General features: G+C 52.2%; 1 long non-coding RNA gene across 1 annotated transcript; it reads right to left on the bottom strand.

The window, feature by feature from the left end:
- Nucleotides 1-3,829: 3,829 nt before the first annotated feature.
- On the bottom strand, nt 3,830-5,381 carry LOC136791314 (uncharacterized). Its single transcript, XR_010833023.1, has 2 exons — nt 4,265-5,381; nt 3,830-4,150 (listed from the first exon to the last, which is right to left on the bottom strand). It is a non-coding gene; the product is annotated as an uncharacterized lncRNA (long non-coding RNA).
- Between the last annotated feature and the right edge of the window lie 980 nt (nt 5,382-6,361).

Below are 6,361 nucleotides of genomic sequence, written 5' to 3'. Positions count from 1 at the left end.
TATCAATACCACCCTCCTTCCCTCTAAACGATGTAACTCTGTGCAAAAACATTTTTATTCCCACAACCTTGATCCCCTTACCCTAAAATCCTTATTCTCTTTAACCGTAACAACTCTAACCACAACCCTAACCCTTCATATCAACCCCCCGACGCTAATGACACTGACTAATGATCCAAACCCCAAACCCCAGGCAACCAACAAAGAAACAGACACAAAGCTGAAAACTACAAAAAAGGCAAAACCCTGGATACAGACCCCAAATCACAAACACGCTACCAAAATGCTACAGAAAAGCCCCAGACGCAGGCCCCAAGCACTACAGCTAGGCCCCAGAAGCTCTAGACACATCCCAAAGCCAAAATGCAATCCCCAAACACTACAGAAAAGCCCCCAAACACCAGACACAGGCTGCAGAAGTCTACAAGCAGGCCCCAGCCACACCCGGATGCAGACCCCAACTGTCCACAAGCAGCTCCCAACCCACCCCCCCCCATGAACTGGACCCCCCCCCCCACCACCACCCAGATGCATGCCCCAGGCCCCAGGCCTCAGCCCCAGCCCCCACACCCCAGACTCAGGCCCCAAAGGTGTACAACCAGCTCCCAACTGCCCCCCTCAAAGGGAGGCCCCAAAGCCTGCCAGAGGACCCTAGAGCGTACAAGCAGCTCCCAACCCCCCCGGCACAGGCCCCAACCCCCCCCCAGACACAGGCCCCAAAGGTGTACAAGCAACTCCCCATCCTCCCCAGAGGCACGCCCCAAAGGTGTACAAACAGCCCCAACCCCCCAAGACCCAGACCCCTACAGCGTAGAAGCAGCTCCCAACCCCATGCCCCCAAGGCACATGCCCCAACCCCTCCCCCAAGGCAGGCCCTAACAGTGTACAAGCAGCTCCCACCCCCCCCCCAGACGCAGGCCCCAAAGGTGTACAAGCAGGCCCCTACAGTATACAAGCAGCTCACAACCACCCCCCCAAAGGCAGGCCCCAAGCCCCTCCAGATGCAAGCCCGAAAGGTTAAAACCAGCTCCAACCCCCTAACCCCCCCCGCCCCGCGCAGACGCAGGCCCCAAAGGTGTACAAGCAGTTCCCAACCCCTCCAAGGCAGGCCCCAAAAGTGTACAGGCAGGCCCCTACAGTGTAGAAACGCTCCAACCCCCCCCGCTTCCACCTCGAGGGAGGCCCTCCCCCCCCAGTATACACGAAGCTCCCAACCCCCTCTCAGAGGAATGCCTAAAAAAGTATACAAGCAGCTCCTAACACCCCCCCCCCCCCCCCCCCCCCCAAAAGAGGCAGTCCCCAAAGGTGTACAAGCAGGCCCTCAAATCCCTTAGGTGTACAAGCAGGCCCTTCAAATCCCTTAGCCCCTGCGCCAGCTTTATTGGCGAGCAGCGAGGCTGGGGGGGGAGGGGGGCAAGACAGCCTTAAATAAAATACAAATATAAAAAGTGTTATAAATGGCTGTTATAAATCCAAATAGGATTACAATCAAAGTTTACAATTTATTAAACGAATAGAGGCAAGCAAGCAGCGCTGGGTGCGCCGGGAGTCTCTGCTCCCCCAGGACGCACGCCTGTTACGTAAGGCGGCTGGTTTTGATGCTCCCAGGCTAATACATATTCATTACTACTTCGAGAAGAGGCAGGGTTATTAGAATTGGTTTCCGGAATCCGAAACCCCTCCCAGGGGCGCCTGCGTACCAGTCTCTGGTGGTCTCTCGGGGCTTGCTCGGGCTGAATGCTGGTTGTCTTCCTCTCAGGCTTTTGTCCTTCAATTGTCCTTCAGCTCCCCCTTCCTCCTCGTTTGGGAGCCTCTGCGCCGGATTTCAGAAACTCTAGCAACATCCCCTGCAGTAGTCAGCACTTTTCCCTAAAAACCCCTTTGTTCTCTTATCACCTAGACCCGGGCCTCGATGGTAACCCTTCAAATCCCTTAGTGACACGAATTGCTGGACCATTCCTTACAAAAGGAAGGATAAAATATGTAGAGGAGCAATGGCACCCGCGAAAGCCCGGCGCCGCGGGCAGAGGCAGCGAAGGTTGACGGCAGAACAGTGCTCGGTTTGAACACGGAGAGGGAAAGCGAGGGGAAGGTGGCCGAAGCCGGCCGCAGTCTCTGAGCTCTCCTCCTCCTGATTGTTTTCTCTCAAAGCCATTTCTGTCTGTGTGCGGGCACCCGGAGCCGGCAGAAGTCCCCGTGAAGTCCTTCGGCAGGACGGAGGGCTGCGTGGGCTCCAGTGAGAGAGGGAGTTAGGAGAATCTTATCAAGTAGAGATAGAGCGCTGACAGCGTTAAACTAGGATGCTACTTAGTGTCTTTGCTAACTATGGTGCATTGTGCCAATTAACTAAAGCAAGAAGCCTTGGGCCCCTTACCAAGGTCAGTCTCCTAATAAGAGAGTGAGCCTGTCTTAAGAAACTGGGAGAAACTGGTCCTGCAGATGGACAAGAGCCAAGGAGCAACTGAGTCTGTGCAAAGACAAGAGGTCAACTAGCGGTGACGAGGAAGAGTCATCAATCTTCATGCCCACGACCTCCCGTGCTGCCCAGCGCTGAATAAACATACCTACTTTACAATCTCACTGATTGTGGAGTCCCTTTTCCGCAAGTCACTAGCAGCGGTTTCTTCCGCAGAGGTTTTCCCAGAGCCGCTTCAAAGCTTCCCTCGCGGAGCTGGGGCGTCGCAGGGGGTCGTCAAAGCACGCACACACACACACACACACACACACACACACACAGGCGTTGTTGTCCAAACAGAAAGTATTTACAACAAATTCGACAAGCGGTTTTCCTCTGCCAGCAGCAAATGCCTGAGGGCCCCTACAGCTTCACAAATCATAGCACAAAGAGCCTAAAGTTCCTCTAAAATTTAGGGAAATGATTCAAAATAGATCTGCTAGGGGAAAACGATCACTGGCGGCAGGGTACACAATACACGCGAGTCTCAGCTCTCCTCCGCAGGGTCAGTGCCCACGCCCAAGTGCGACGCTGATGGCACCCGAACATTTGCTGTAGCAGGCAGCAGAGCCAGCAGCTCAGGGGAGCAATTTTAAAAACCAGGAGGCACTTAAACCAACCCTTAATTGACCCAGTTACTGCAGGAGAGTCCCGACTACTCGCCCTGGAGTCCTACTGTCACCAGCAAAAAGCACCAACCAAAGCTTGGGGGAACTTTGGTACAGCACAAGAGAAGGGAGTGGGGGTAGCGTAGCCGTATCGCAGAGCTGCTGCTTTTCACACCATTTTATCATCCCTGATAATTGAAAGTAAGGCCGGGTGGGCTGACCCCACCACCACCACTCCTGGCAGCATGTTTGGTCCACAACGCTAGAATAATTATTTTGCTCCCTCCCGCCCCTACAGCTTCATCATCTGAAAAGATTACAGTCAAAACAATGGCATACACAAATAAAAGTCAAGAGTTGACATAGTAACTCCGGGATTTGGGTATCAACTGTCCGAGAAATCAGAACACCCAGGCTTCACAATGTGCCCAACATCGAGCTGTGCCAAGGGGGGCGGAAGGAAGAAGCTTTCCGTTTAAGCCTTCAGAGCATCGCTCCATCACTACGTCAATTCACAGCCACCACAGCGTGCCGATGGACATCTTTCTGTGCCAAAAGAAACAAGTGCTTTGTCCTCTTGATATCAAAGGTAGCCACCTATAGTTACGGAACCATGCACAAGACCTTAACTCTGACCAGCAGGAAAACTTAGGACAACTGAGTGCAGATCCTGCCAATTTCTACCAGTTCCAACTGTGCTTTAAGTCTCATTGCAAAGCCTCAGTTAGAAAAAGGATCACCTCAGGGTATCCAACAAGAAGAAGAGTTGTTTTCTTTTTTTTTTTTTTTTTTTTTTTTTTTTAATATACCATAGGACTATGCAGTTCAATCATCAATCATCTTGGAAAGCTCAAGGAGGAGGTCATCCTCATCCTTCCCTGGGTCCAAGTCGAGCTCGGCTTCCAGTATGCCGTCTGAGAGTTCCCAAAGTAGCATCTCTAAATCCTCGTCTACAGATACGGGCGCGTTGCCTGTGGAACTCAGCCGGCGTGTCCTTGCTTCTTCTAGCTGGGAAGAAGCTGAAGTCGAGCTTGAGAACTCCATTGGCTCCACGGATTCTGCCTGGCTTCCAAGATGTGCTTGAGGTCTTGGCAGAGCAAGGAAGAGAACAATCAGTATATGCCATTTCTTAACGGGAAATCCCTTTTCTGCAAACCGGCTCTTAAAACCGTAGCCAACCCCTCCTGCACTTCAATCTTACCCAGGGATTGTTATTCAATTAACCCAGGGCTACATTTAGAGCCCAATATATTAGCAGGTACATTTTTCAGTTTGGGGGTTTCTCTGTGAAGCCAGAGCACCCGGAGTCTAGCAAAGATGGGAAACCAACATGGCCTCCCGGAAGCCCAGTGTCCGAGAACTACATCTCCCGGCATGCTCTGGGAAAACAATATGGACTCCCGGAAACCCGGTGGCCAAGAACTACATTTCCCAGCACTCCCCAGAAAATTGAGCCTCGCACCTTGCCGTAGGACGCCATTTTTTGCTCTGTTACATTACCGGTTTCGTGTTTATGGAGGGTTTTCCCGCCGTTTTGGGGGGTTTCCCCTCAATTTCGGGTTTTCAGCTCTCCATTTCAGAGTTCTTCCCCGCAATTTTGGGGTTCCTTCCCCTAATTTGGTGCTTCGCCCCCCCCCCCACTTTTGGGGTTCCCCCTCCATTTTGGGGATTCCCCCCAATTCCAAGCCCCCCACAATTTTGGAGGCCCCCACCATCCTTTCTTGGCCTGCCACCCTAATATTAAGGTTCTTTCCCCCAATGTTGGGGTTCTCACCACATGTTTGAGGTTCCTTCCCTTAATTTGGGGCTTAGCTCCCCGGGATCTGGGGCTTTAACCCCAATTTTGGGGGTCCCCCCCAAGTTTGGGGATTCCTCCCCAGGTCTGGGGGGGGTCCACATTCAATTCTGGAATTTCACACTTCCATTTAAGTCTTCTTCCCCCCAATTTGGGGGTTCACCCACCCAATTTTGGGGGTTCCTCCCCTAATTTGGGGGGACCCGACCAATTTTGGGGGTCCCCCCCAATTGTAGAGTCCCCCACCCTCCTTTTTTGGGTTCCCCCCTAATATTAAAGAGTTCTTCCGCCCAATTTTGGGGGACCCCACAATTTGGCCGTTCCTTCCCCTAACTTTGGGCTTCAACCCTTCGATTTTGGGGGGGGCTCCCCCCCTCTTATTTTGGCCTTCCGCCCTAATATTAGGCCTAACCCCTAAGAACCTTGACCCCTAAGCCTATGGCAACCACGGATCTAACCCTAACCCCTACCCCAACAAACCCTAGAAACCCTAACCCTAAAAACCCTTGCAGCCCTAACCCGATAAAATTTACCACACTAAACCCCTGAAGACTGTTCTGGGGGGTCCACATTCAATTCTGGAATTTCACACTTCCATTTAAGTGTTCTTCCCCCCCAATATGGGGGTTCGCCCACCCAATTTTGGGGGTTCCTCCCCTAATTGGGGGGGACACAACCAATTTTGGGGGGGACACAACCAATTTTGGGGGGGACACAACCAATTTTAGAGTCCCCCACCCTCCTTTTTTGGGTTTCCCCCAATATTAAGAGCTCTTCCGCTCAATTTTGGGGGACCCCACAATTTTGACGTTCCTTCCCCTAACTTTGGGCTTCAACCCTTCAATTTTGGGTGGGCTCCTCCCCTCTTATTTTGGCCTTCTGCCCTAATATTAGGCCTAACCCCTAAGAACCTTGACCCCTAAGCCTATGGCAACCACGGATCTAACCCTAACCCCTACCCCAACAAACCCTAGAAACCCTAACCCTAAAAACCCTTACAGCCCTAACCCGATAAAATTTACCACACTAAACCCCTGAAGACTGTTCTGGGGGGTCCACATTCAATTCTGGAATTTCACACTTCCATTTAAGTCTTCTTCCCCCCAATTTGGGGGTTCGCCCACCCAATTTTGGGGGTTCCTCCCCTAATTTGGGGGGGACACAACCGATTTTGGGGGGGACACAACCAATTTGGGGGGGTCCCCCCAATTTTAGAGTCCCCCACCCTCCTTTTTTGGGTTTCCCCCAATATTAAGAGCTCTTCCGCCCTATTTTGGGGGACCCCACAATTTTGACGTTTCTTCCCCTAAATTGGGGCTTCGACCCTTCAGTTTTGGGGGGGGCTCCCCCCTTAGTTTGGCCTTCCACCCTAATATTGGGCCTTACCCCTAAGAACCCTGACCCCTAACACTACGGCTCCCACGGATCTAACCCTAACCCCTACCCCAAAAAACCCTAGAAACCCTAACCCTAAAAACCCTTACAGTCCTAACCCGATAAAAT

Source organism: Anser cygnoides, chromosome 7 (assembly GCF_040182565.1).
Source record: "Anser cygnoides isolate HZ-2024a breed goose chromosome 7, Taihu_goose_T2T_genome, whole genome shotgun sequence".
Taxonomy (NCBI): Eukaryota; Metazoa; Chordata; class Aves; order Anseriformes; family Anatidae; genus Anser; species Anser cygnoides.
Note: the sequence above shows the minus strand (reverse complement) of the source record. Positions and strands in the feature narration are given on the sequence as shown.